This window comes from Chiloscyllium plagiosum, unplaced genomic scaffold (assembly GCF_037043375.1).
Source record: "Chiloscyllium plagiosum isolate Xiang-an unplaced genomic scaffold, Cpla_swu_hap1 HiC_scaffold_28, whole genome shotgun sequence".
Taxonomy (NCBI): domain Eukaryota; kingdom Metazoa; phylum Chordata; class Chondrichthyes; order Orectolobiformes; family Hemiscylliidae; genus Chiloscyllium; species Chiloscyllium plagiosum.
The window spans coordinates 39479774-39492653 of record NW_028270166.1 but is presented as its reverse complement, the minus strand read 5'-3'; positions in this window follow the sequence as shown (position 1 = coordinate 39492653).

The window sequence follows — 12880 nt, the reverse complement described above, 5'->3', positions numbered from 1 at the left end:
TGTTTCCGTACTGTTTCTGTTCTGTTTATGTACTTTTTCCGTAATGTTTCTGTATGGTGTCTGTACTGTTCCCTCCTGTTTCTGTACTGTTTCTGTTCTGTTTTTGTACTGTTTCCAAACTGTTTCCGTACTGTTTCTGTTCTGTTTATGTACTTTTTCCGTAATGTTTCCGTACGGTTTCTGTCCTGTTTCCGTACTATTTCCGTACTGTTTCTGTTCTGTTTATGTACTTTTTCCGTAATGTTTCTGTACGGTTTCTGTACTGTTTCCCTCCTGTTTCTGTACTGTTTCTGTTCTGTTTTTGTACTGGTTCCGTACTGTTTCTGTACTGTTTCTGTTCTGCTTATGTACTTTTTCCGTAATGTTTCCGTACGGTTTCTGTCCTATTTCCGTTCTGTTTCTATACTCTTTCCGTCCTGTTTCTGTACTGTTTCCGTACTGTTTCCGTACTGTTTCTGTTCTGTTTCCGTCATGTTTCTGTTCTGTTTCCATTCTGTTTCAGTCCTGTTTCTGTTCTGTTTCTGTACTGTTTCTGTTCTGTTTCTGTTCTGTTTTCGTACTGTTTCTGTACTGTTTCTGTACTGTTTCCATACTATTTCCGTAATGATTTTGTACTGTTTCCGTACTGTTGCTGTTCTGTTTCTCTTCTGTTTCCGTACTGTTTTCATACTGTTTTCGTACTGTTTCTGTACTGTTTCTTTTCTGTTTTTGTACTGTTTTTGTACTGTGACCGTACTTGTTTCTGTTGTGATTATGTACTTTTTCCGTAATGTTTCCGTACGGTTTCTGTTCTGTATCCCTCCTGTTTCTATACTGTTTCCGTCCTGTTTCTGTACTGTTTCTGTACTGTTTCTGTTCTGTTTCTGTTCTGTTTACGTTCTGTTTCCGTACTGTTTCTGTTCTGTTTCCGTCATGTTTCTGTTCTGTTTCCGTACTGTTTGCGTACCATTTCCGTTCTGTTTCTATACTGTTTCCGTACTGTTTAGGTTCTGTTTGTATATTGTTTCTGTACTGTTTCCGTACTGTTTCGGTACTGTTTGTATCTTGTTTCTGTACTGTTTCTGTTCTGTTTCTGTACTGTTTCCGTACTGTTTCCATTCTGTTTCTGTACTGTTTCTATATTGTTTCCATATTGTTTCTGTACTGTTACCGTACTGTTTCTGTACTGTTTCCATACTGTTTCCGTACTGTTTCTGTTCTGTTTATGTACTTTTTCCGTAATGTTTCCATACGGTTTCTGTCCTGTATCCCTCCTGTTTCTATACTGTTTCCGTCCTGTTTCTGTACTGTTTCTGTACTGTTTCTGTTCTGTTTCTGTTCTGTTACGTTCTGTTTCCGTACTGTTTCTGTTCTGTTTCCGTCATGTTTCTGTTCTGTTTCCGTACTGTTTGCGTCAAGTTTCCGTTCTGTTTCTATACTGTTTCCGTACTGTTTAGGTACTGTTTGTATATTGTTTCTGTACTGTTTCCGTACTGTTTCGGTACTGTTTGTATCTTGTTTCTGTACTGTTTCTGTTCTGTTTCTGTACTGTTTCCGTACTGTTTCCATTCTGTTTATGTACTGTTTCTGTACTGTTTCTGTTCTGTTTCTGTTCTGTTTCTGTACTGTTTCTGTTCTGTTTCCGTTCTGTTTCGGTACTGTTTCCGTTCTGTTTCCGTTCTGTTTCCGTCCTGTTTCTGTACTGTTTCCATACTGTTTCCATACTGTTTCTGTTCTGTTTCTGCACTGTTTCTGTTCTGTTTACATTCTGTTTCGGTACTGTTTCCGTACTGTTTCCGTACTGTTTCTGTTCTGCTTATGTACTTTTTCCGTAATGTTTCCGTACGGTTTCTGTCCTATTTCCGTTCTGTTTCTATACTCTTTCCGTCCTGTTTCTGTACTGTTTCCGTACTGTTTCCGTACTGTTTCTGTTCTGTTTCCGTCATGTTTCTGTTCTGTTTCCATTCTGTTTCAGTCCTGTTTCTGTTCTGTTTCTGTACTGTTTCTGTTCTGTTTCTGTTCTGTTTTCGTACTGTTTCTGTACTGTTTCCATACTATTTCCGTAATGATTTTGTACTGTTTCCGTACTGTTGCTGTTCTGTTTCTCTTCTGTTTCCGTACTGTTTTCATACTGTTTTCGTACTGTTTCTGTACTGTTTCTTTTCTGTTTTTGTACTGTTTTTGTACTGTGACCGTACTTGTTTCTGTTGTGATTATGTACTTTTTCCGTAATGTTTCCGTACGGTTTCTGTTCTGTATCCCTCCTGTTTCTATACTGTTTCCGTCCTGTTTCTGTACTGTTTCTGTACTGTTTCTGTTCTGTTTCTGTTCTGTTTACGTTCTGTTTCCGTACTGTTTCTGTTCTGTTTCCGTCATGTTTCTGTTCTGTTTCCGTACTGTTTGCGTACCATTTCCGTTCTGTTTCTATACTGTTTCCGTACTGTTTAGGTTCTGTTTGTATATTGTTTCTGTACTGTTTCCGTACTGTTTCGGTACTGTTTGTATCTTGTTTCTGTACTGTTTCTGTTCTGTTTCTGTACTGTTTCCGTACTGTTTCCATTCTGTTTCTGTACTGTTTCTATATTGTTTCCATATTGTTTCTGTACTGTTACCGTACTGTTTCCGTACTGTTTCTGTACTGTTTCCATACTGTTTCCGTACTGTTTCTGTTCTGTTTATGTACTTTTTCCGTAATGTTTCCATACGGTTTCTGTCCTGTATCCCTCCTGTTTCTATACTGTTTCCGTCCTGTTTCTGTACTGTTTCTGTACTGTTTCTGTTCTGTTTCTGTTCTGTTACGTTCTGTTTCCGTACTGTTTCTGTTCTGTTTCCGTCATGTTTCTGTTCTGTTTCCGTACTGTTTGCGTCAAGTTTCCGTTCTGTTTCTATACTGTTTCCGTACTGTTTAGGTACTGTTTGTATATTGTTTCTGTACTGTTTCCGTACTGTTTCGGTACTGTTTGTATCTTGTTTCTGTACTGTTTCTGTTCTGTTTCTGTACTGTTTCCGTACTGTTTCCATTCTGTTTATGTACTGTTTCTGTACTGTTTCTGTTCTGTTTCTGTTCTGTTTCTGTACTGTTTCTGTTCTGTTTCCGTTCTGTTTCGGTACTGTTTCCGTTCTGTTTCCGTTCTGTTTCCGTCCTGTTTCTGTACTGTTTCCATACTGTTTCCATACTGTTTCTGTTCTGTTTCTGCACTGTTTCTGTTCTGTTTACATTCTGTTTCGGTACTGTTTCCGTACTGTTTCCGTACTGTTTCTGTACTGTTTCGGAACTGTTTGTATATTGTTTCTGTACTGTTTCCATTCTGTTTCTGTACTTTTTCTATACTGTTTCCATGTTGTTTCTGTGTTCTTTGCGTACTGTTTCCGTACTTGTTTCTGTTCTGTTTCTGTACTGTTTCTGTTCTGTTTCTGTTCTGTTTCTGTACTGTTTCTATTATGTTTCCGTATTGTTTCTGTACTGTTTCCGTACTGTTTCTGTATTGTTTTTGTAGTGTTTCCGTATTGTTTCAGTTCTGTTTTTGTACAGTTTCCCTACTGTTTCAGTTCTGTTTCCGTAATGTTTCTGTACTGTTTCTGTACTGTTTCCATAATGTTTCCGACTGTTTGTGTTCTTTTTCTGTTCTGTTTTAGTTCTGTTTCAGTGCTGTTTTTGTACTGGTTCCGTACTGTTTCCGTACTGTTTCTGTTCTGCTTATGTACTTTTTCCGTTATGTTCCCGTACGGTTTCTGTCCTGTTTCCGTTCTGTTTCTATACTCTTTCCGTCCTGTTTCTGTACTGTTTCCGTACTGTTTCTGTTCTGTTTCTGTTCTGTTTACGTTCTGTTTCCGTACTGTTCCTGTTCTGCTTCCGTCATGTTTCTGTTCTGTTTCCATTCTGTTTCAGTTCTGTTTCTCTAATGTTTTTGTACTGTTTCTGTACTATTAATGTTCAGTTACCCTACTGTTTCCGTATTGTTTCTGTACTGTTACCATAATGTTTCTGCACTTTTTCCGTACTGTTTCTGTACTATTTCCGTATTGTTTCTGTACTATTACCATAATGTTTCCGCACTGTTTCCGTACTGTTTCCGTTCAGTTTCTGTACTGTTTCTGTTCTGTTTCCGATTTGTTTCGGTACTGTTTCTGTTCTGTTTCCGTACTGTTTCCGTACTGTTTTTGTACTGTTTTTGTACTGTTTCCGTATTGTTTCACTTCTGTTTCTGTACTGTATCTGTTCTGTTTCCGTTCTGTTTCAGTACTGTTTCTGTAATGTTTCTGTAATGTTTCTGTAATGTTTCCGTACTATTTCCGTACTTTTTCCGTAATGTTTCCATACTGTTTCTGTACTGTTTCCGTACTGTTTCCATAATGTTTCCGTTCTGTTTCTGAACTGTTTCTGTACTGTTTCTGTAATGTTTCTGTCATGTTTCCATACTGTTTCCGTACTGTTTCCATAATGTTTCCATTCTGTTTCCGTACTGTTTCTGTAAAGTTTCTGTACTGTTTCCGTTCTGTTTCAGTTCTGTTTCCGTACTGTTCCCGTACTGTTTCCGTACTGTTTCCGTAATGTTTCCGTACTGTTTCTGTTCTGTTTCTGTACTGTTTCTGTACAGTTTCCAATTCTATTTCCGTAATGTTTTCGTACTGTTTCTCTACAGTTTCTGTACAGTTTCCATACTATTTCCGTAATGTTTTCGTACTGTTTCCGTACTGTTTCTGTGCTGTTTCAGTACTGTTTCCGTACTGTTTCAGTTCTGTTTCCATACTGTTTCCGTTCTGTTTCCGTTCTGTTTCTGTAATGTTTCTGTAATGTTTCTGTACTGTTTCTGTCCTGTTTCCATAATGTTTCCACATTGTTTATGTTCTGTTTCAGTTCTGTTTCAGTACTGTTTCTGTAATGTTTCCGTAATGTTTCCGTACTGTTTCCGTACTGTTTCCGTCATGTTTCCGTACTGTTTCTGTACTGTTTCCGTACTATTTCCGTAATGTTTCCGTACTGTTTCCGTTCTGTTTCAGTTCTGTTTATGTACTCTTTCCGTACTGTTTCCGTCATGTTTCCGTACTGTTTCCGTCCTGTTTCCGTACTGTTTCTGTTCTGTTTCTGTTCTGTTTCCGTACTGTTTTCATACTGTTTTCGTACTGTTTCTTTACTGTTTCTTTTCTGTTTTTGTACTGTTTCTGTACTGTGACCGTACTTGTTTCTGTTCTGTTTATGTACTTTTTCCGTAATGTTTCCGTACGGTTTCTGTTCCGTTTCCCTCCTGTTTCTGTACTGTTTCTGTTCTGTTTTCGTACTGTTGCCGTACTGTTTCTGTTCTGTTTATGTAATGTTTCCTAATGTTTCTGTATGGTTTCTGTACTGTTTCCCTCCTGTTTCTGTACTGTTTCTGTTCTGTTTATGTACTTTTTCCGTAATGTTTCTGTATGGTTTCTGTACTTTTTCCCTCCTCTTTCTGTACTGTTTCTGTTCTTTATTTGTACTGTTTCCGTACTGTTTCCGTACTGTTTCAGTTCTGTTTCCGTACTGTTTCCGTACTGTTTCTGTTCTGCTTATGTACTATTTCCATACTGTTTCCGTACTGTTTCTGTTCTGTTTATGTACTTTTTCCATAATATTTCTGTATGGTTTCTGTACTGTTTCCCTCCTGTTTCTGTACTGTTTCTGTTCGATTTTTGTACTGTTTCCGTACTGTTTCCGTACTGTTTCTGTTCTGTTTATGTACTTTTTCCGTAATGGTTCCATACGGTTTCTGTCCTGTTTCCGTTCTGTTTCTATACTGTTTCCGTCCTATTTCTGTACTGTTACTGTTCTGTTTCTGTTCTGTTTACGTTCTGTTTTCATACTGTTTTCGTACTGTTTCTGTACTGTTTCTGTTCTGTTTTTGTACTGTTTCTGTACTGTGACCGTACTTGTTTCTGTTCTGTTTATGTACTTTTTCCGTAATGTTTCCGTACGGTTTCTGTTCTGTTTCCCTCCTGTTTCTGTACTGTTTCTGTTCTGTTTTCGTACTGTTTCCGTCCTGTTTCCGTACTGTTTCAGTTCTGTTTATGTACTTTTTCCGTAATGTTTCTGTGTGCTTTCTGTACTGTTTCCCACCTGTTTCTGTACTGTTTCTGTTCTGTTTTTGTACTGTTTCCGTACTGTCTCCGTACTGTTTCAGTTCTGTTTCCGTACTGTTTCCGTAATGTTTCTGTGTGCTTTCTGTACTGTTTCCCACCTGTTTCTGTACTGTTTCTGTTCTGTTTTTGTACTGTTTCCGTACTGTTTCCGTACTGTTTCAGTTCTGTTTCCGTACTGTTTCTGTTCTGTTTCTGTACTATTTCTGTAATATTTCTGTTTGGTTTCTGTACTGTTTCCGTACTGTTTCTGTTCTGTTTATGTACTTTTTCCGTTATGTTTCCGTACGGTTTCTGTCCTGTTTCCGTTTTGTTTCTATACTGTTTCCGTCCTGTTTCCGTACTGTTTCTGTTCTGTTTCTGTTCTGTTTCCGTACTGTTTTCATACTGTTTTCGGACTGTTTCTTTACTGTTTCTGTTCTGTTTCCGTACTGTTTCTGTACTGTGACCGTACTTGTTTCTGTTCTGTTTATGTACTTTTTCCGTAATGTTTCCGTACGGTTTCTGTTCCGTTTCCCTCCTGTTTCTGTACTGTTTCTGTTCTGTTTCTGTTCTGTTTCCGTACTGTTTTCATACTGTTTTCGGACTGTTTCTTTACTGTTTCTGTTCTGTTTCCGTACTGTTTCTGTACTGTGACCGTACTTGTTTCTGTTCTGTTTATGTACTTTTTCCGTAATGTTTCCGTACGGTTTCTGTTCCGTTTCCCTCCTGTTTCTGTACTGTTTCTGTTCTGTTTTCGTACTGTTGCCGTACTGTTTCTGTTCTGTTTATGTAATGTTTCCTAATGTTTCTGTATGGTTTCTGTACTGTTTCCCTCCTGTTTCTGTACTGTTTCTGTTCTTTATTTGTACTGTTTCCGTACTGTTTCCGTACTGTTTCAGTTCTGTTTCCGTACTGTTTCCGTACTGTTTCTGTTCTGCTTATGTACTATTTCCATACTGTTTCCGTACTGTTTCTGTTCTGTTTATGTACTTTTTCCGTAATATTTCTGTATGGTTTCTGTACTGTTTCCCTCCTGTTTCTGTACTGTTTCTGTTCGATTTTTGTACTGTTTCCGTACTGTTTCCGTACTGTTTCTGTTCTGTTTATGTACTTTTTCCGTAATGGTTCCATACGGTTTCTGTCCTGTTTCCGTTCTGTTTCTATACTGTTTCCGTCTTATTTCTGTACTGTTTCTGTTCTGTTTACGTTCTGTTTTCATACTGTTTTCGTACTGTTTCTGTACTGTTTCTGTTCTGTTTTTGTACTGTTTCTGTACTGTGACCGTACTTGTTTCTGTTCTGTTTATGTACTTTTTCCGTAATGTTTCCGTACGGTTTCTGTTCTGTTTCCCTCCTGTTTCTGTACTGTTTCTGTTCTGTTTTCGTACTGTTTCCGTACTGTTTCCGTACTGTTTCAGTTCTGTTTATGTACTTTTTCCGTAATGTTTCTGTGTGCTTTCTGTACTGTTTCCCACCTGTTTCTGTACTGTTTCTGTTCTGTTTTTGTACTGTTTCCGTACTGTTTCCGTACTGTTTCAGTTCTGTTTCCGTACTGTTTCTGTTCTGTTTCTGTACTATTTCCGTAATATTTCTGTATGGTTTCAGTACTGTTTCCGTACTGTTTCTGTTCTGTTTATGTACTTTTTCCGTTATGTTTCCGTACGGTTTCTGTCCTGTTTCCGTTTTGTTTCTATACTGTTTCCGTCCTGTTTCCGTACTGTTTCTGTTCTGTTTCTGTTCTGTTTCCGTACTGTTTTCATACTGTTTTCGTACTGTTTCTTTTCTGTTTTTGTACTCTTTCTGTACTGTGACCGTACTTGTTTCTGTTCTGTTTATGTACTTTTTCCGTAATGTTTCCGTACGGTTTCTGTTCCGTTTCCCTCCTGTTTCTGTACTGTTTCTGTTCTGTTTTCGTACTGTTGCCGTACTGTTTCTGTTCTGTTTATGTAATGTTTCCTAATGTTTCTGTATGGTTTCTGTACTGTTTCCCTCCTGTTTCTGTACTGTTTCTGTTCTGTTTATGTACTTTTTCCGTAATGTTTCTGTATGGTTTCTGTACTTTTTCCCTCCTCTTTCTGTACTGTTTCTGTTCTTTATTTGTACTGTTTCCGTACTGTTTCCGTACTGTTTCAGTTCTGTTTCCGTACTGTTTCCGTACTGTTTCTGTTCTGCTTATGTACTATTTCCATACTGTTTCCTTACTGTTTCTGTTCTGTTTATGTACTTTTTCCGTAATATTTCTGTATGGTTTCTGTACTGTTTCCCTCCTGTTTCTGTACTGTTTCTGTTCGATTTTTGTACTGTTTCCGTACTGTTTCCGTACTGTTTCTGTTCTGTTTATGTACTTTTTCCGTAATGGTTCCATACGGTTTCTGTCCTGTTTCCGTTCTGTTTCAGTTCTGTTTCCGTCCTATTTCTGTACTGTTTCTGTACTGTTTCTGTTCTGTTTCTGTTCTGTTTACGTTCTGTTTTCATACTGTTTTCGTACTGTTTCTGTACTGTTTCTGTTCTGTTTTTGTACTGTTTCTGTACTGTGACCGTACTTGTTTCTGTTCTGTTTATGTACTTTTTCCGTAATGTTTCCGTACGGTTTCTGTTCTGTTTCCCTCCTGTTTCTGTACTGTTTCTGTTCTGTTTTCGTACTGTTTCCGTACTGTTTCCGTACTGTTTCAGTTCTGTTTATGTACTTTTTCCGTAATGTTTCTGTGTGCTTTCTGTACTGTTTCCCACCTGTTTCTGTACTGTTTCTGTTCTGTTTTTGTACTGTTTCCGTACTGTTTCCGTACTGTTTCAGTTCTGTTTCCGTACTGTTTCTGTTCTGTTTCTGTACTATTTCCGTAATATTTCTGTATGGTTTCTGTACTGTGTCCGTACTGTTTCTGTTCTGTTTATGTACTTTTTCCGTTATGTTTCCGTACGGTTTCTGTCCTGTTTCCGTTTTGTTTCTATACTGTTTCCGTCCTGTTTCTGTACTGTTTCCGTACTGTTTCTGTTCTGTTTCTGTTCTGTTTACGTTCTGTTTCCGTAGTTTCTGTTCTGTTTCCGTCATGTTTCTGGTCTGTTTCCATTCTGTTTCTGTTCTGTTTTTGTTCTGTTTCCGTACTGTTTCCGTACTGTTTCTGTTCTGTTTATGTACTTTTTCCGTAATGTTTCCGTACGGTTTCTGTCCTGTTTCCGTTTTGTTTCTATACTGTTTCCGTCCTATTTCTGTACTGTTTCCGTACTGTTTCTGTTCTGTTTCTGTTCTGTTTACGTTCTGTTTCCGTACTGTTTCCGTACTGTTTCTTTACTGTTTCGGTACTGTTTGTATATTGTTTCTGTACTGTTTCCATTCTGTTTTTGTATTTTTTCTATACTGTTTCCATGTTGTTTCTGTACTATTTCCGTACTGTTTCCGTAATGTTTCTGTTCTGTTTCCGTACTGTTTCTGTTCTGTTTCTGTACTGTTTCCGTATTGTTTCAGTTCTGTTTTTTTACAGTTTCCCTTCTGTTTCTGTACTGTTTCCGTAATGTTTCTGTACTGTTTCTGTACTGTTTCCATAATGTTTCCGACTGTTTGTGTTCTATTTCTGTTCTGCTTTAGTTCTGTTTCCGTAATGTTTCCCTACTGTTTCCGTAATGTTTCTGTACTGTTTTCGTACTGTTTCTGTATTGTTTTTGTTCTGTTTCCATATTGTTTCAGTTCTGTTTTTGTACAGTTTCCCTTCTGTTTCTGTACTGTTTCCGAAATGTTTCCGTACTGTTTCTGTACTGTTTCCGTACTGTTTCCGTAATGTTTCCGTACTGTTTCCGTAATGTTTCCCTACTGTTTCCGTAATGTTTCTGTACTGTTTTCGTACTGTTTCCGTACTGTTTCTGTTCTGTTTCTGTTCTGTTTCCGTACTGTTTTCATACTGTTTTCGTACTGTTTTCATACTGTTTTCGTACTGTTTCTGTACTGATTCTTTTCTGTTTTTGTACTGTTTCTGTACTGTGACCGTACTTGTTTCTGTTCTGATTATGTACTTTTTCCGTAAAGTTTCCGTACGGTTTCTGTTCTGTTTCCCTCCTGTTTCTGTACTGTTTCTGTTCTGTTTTTGTTCTGTTTCCGTACTGTTTCCGTACTGTTTCTGTTCTGTTTATGTACTTTTTCCGTAATGTTTCCGTACGGTTTCTGTCCTGTTTCCGTTCTGTTTCCGTACTGTTTCCGTACTGTTTCTGTTCTGTTTATGTACTTTTTCCGTAATGTTTCTGTACGGTTTCTGTACTGTTTCCCTCCTGTTTCTGTACTGTTTCTGTTCTGTTTTTGTACTGTTTCCATACTGTTTCCGTACTGTTTCTGTTCTGCTTATGTACTTTTTCCGTAATGTTTCCGTACTGTTTCCGTCCTGTTTCCGTACTGTTTCTGTTCTGTTTCTGTTCTGTTTCCGTACTGTTTTCATACTGTTTTCGTACTGTTTCTTTACTGTTTCTTTTCTGTTTTTGTACTGTTTCTGTACTGTGACCGTACTTGTTTCTGTTCTGTTTATGTACTTTTTCCGTAATGTTTCCGTCCGGTTTCTGTTCCGTTTCCCTCCTGTTTCTGTACTGTTTCTGTTCTGTTTTCGTACTGTTGCCGTACTGTTTCTGTTCTGTTTATGTAATGTTTCCTAATGTTACTGTATGGTTTCTGTACTGTTTCCCTCCTGTTTCTGTACTGTTTCTGTTCTGTTTATGTACTTTTTCCGTAATGTTTCTGTATGGTTTCTGTACTTTTTCCCTCCTCTTTCTGTACTGTTTCTGTTCTTTATTTGTACTGTTTCCGTACTGTTTCCGTACTGTTTCAGTTCTGTTTCCGTACTGTTTCCGTACTGTTTCTGTTCTGCTTATGTACTATTTCCATACTGTTTCCGTACTGTTTCTGTTCTGTTTATGTACTTTTTCCGTAATATTTCTGTATGGTTTCTGTACTGTTTCCCTCCTGTTTCTGTACTGTTTCTGTTCGATTTTTGTACTGTTTCCGTACTGTTTCCGTACTGTTTCTGTTCTGTTTATGTACTTTTTCCGTAATGGTTCCATACGGTTTCTGTCCTGTTTCCGTTCTGTTTCAGTTCTGTTTCCGTCCTATTTCTGTACTGTTTCTGTACTGTTTCTGTTCTGTTTCTGTTCTGTTTACGTTCTGTTTTCATACTGTTTTCGTACTGTTTCTGTACTGTTTCTGTTCTGTTTTTGTACTGTTTCTGTACTGTGACCGTACTTGTTTCTGTTCTGTTTATGTACTTTTTCCGTAATGTTTCCGTACGGTTTCTGTTCTGTTTCCCTCCTGTTTCTGTACTGTTTCTGTTCTGTTTTCGTACTGTTTCCGTACTGTTTCCGTACTGTTTCAGTTCTGTTTATGTACTTTTTCCGTAATGTTTCTGTGTGCTTTCTGTACTGTTTCCCACCTGTTTCTGTACTGTTTCTGTTCTGTTTTTGTACTGTTTCCGTACTGTTTCCGTACTGTTTCAGTTCTGTTTCCGTACTGTTTCTGTTCTGTTTCCGTACTATTTCCGTAATATTTCTGTATGGTTTCTGTACTGTTTCCGTACTGTTTCTGTTCTGTTTATGTACTTTTTCCGTTATGTTTCCGTACGGTTTCTGTCCTGTTTCCGTTTTGTTTCTATACTGTTTCCGTCCTGTTTCTGTACTGTTTCCGTACTGTTTCTGTTCTGTTTCTGTTCTGTTTACGTTCTGTTTCCGTACTGTTTCTGTTCTGTTTCCGTCATGTTTCTGGTCTGTTTCCATTCTGTTTCTGTTCTGTTTTTGTTCTGTTTCCGTACTGTTTCCGTACTGTTTCTGTTCTGTTTATGTACTTTTTCCGTAATGTTTCCGTACGGTTTCTGTCCTGTTTCCGTTTTGTTTCTATACTGTTTCCGTCCTATTTCTGTACTGTTTCCGTACTGTTTCTGTTCTGTTTCTGTTCTGTTTACGTTCTGTTTCCGTACTGTTTCCGTACTGTTTCTGTACTGTTTCGGTACTGTTTGTATATTGTTTCTGTACTGTTTCCATTCTGTTTTTGTATTTTTTCTATACTGTTTCCATGTTGTTTCTGTACTATTTCCGTACTGTTTCCGTAATGTTTCTGTTCTGTTTCTGTACTGTTTCTGTTCTGTTTCTGTACTGTTTCCGTATTGTTTCAGTTCTGTTTTTTTACAGTTTCCCTTCTGTTTCTGTACTGTTTCCGTAATGTTTCTGTACTGTTTCTGTACTGTTTCCATAATGTTTCCGACTGTTTGTGTTCTATTTCTGTTCTGCTTTAGTTCTGTTTCCGTAATGTTTCCCTACTGTTTCCGTAATGTTTCTGTACTGTTTTCGTACTGTTTCTGTATTGTTTTTGTTCTGTTTCCGTATTGTTTCAGTTCTGTTTTTGTACAGTTTCCCTTCTGTTTCTGTACTGTTTCCGAAATGTTTCCGTACTGTTTCTGTACTGTTTCCGTACTGTTTCCGTAATGTTTCCGTACTGTTTCCGTTCTGTTTCAGTTCTGTTTCCGTAATGTTTCCCTACTGTTTCCGTAATGTTTCTGTACTGTTTTCGTACTGTTTCCGTACTGTTTCTGTTCTGTTTCTGTTCTGTTTCCGTACTGTTTTCATACTGTTTTCGTACTGTTTCTGTACTGATTCTTTTCTGTTTTTGTACTGTTTCTGTACTGTGACCGTACTTGTTTCTGTTCTGATTATGTACTTTTTCCGTAAAGTTTCCGTACGGTTTCTGTTCTGTTTCCCTCCTGTTTCTGTACTGTTTCTGTTCTGTTTTTGTTCTGTTTCCGTACTGTTTCCGCACTGTTTCTGTTCTGTTTATGTACTTTTTCCGTAATGTTTCC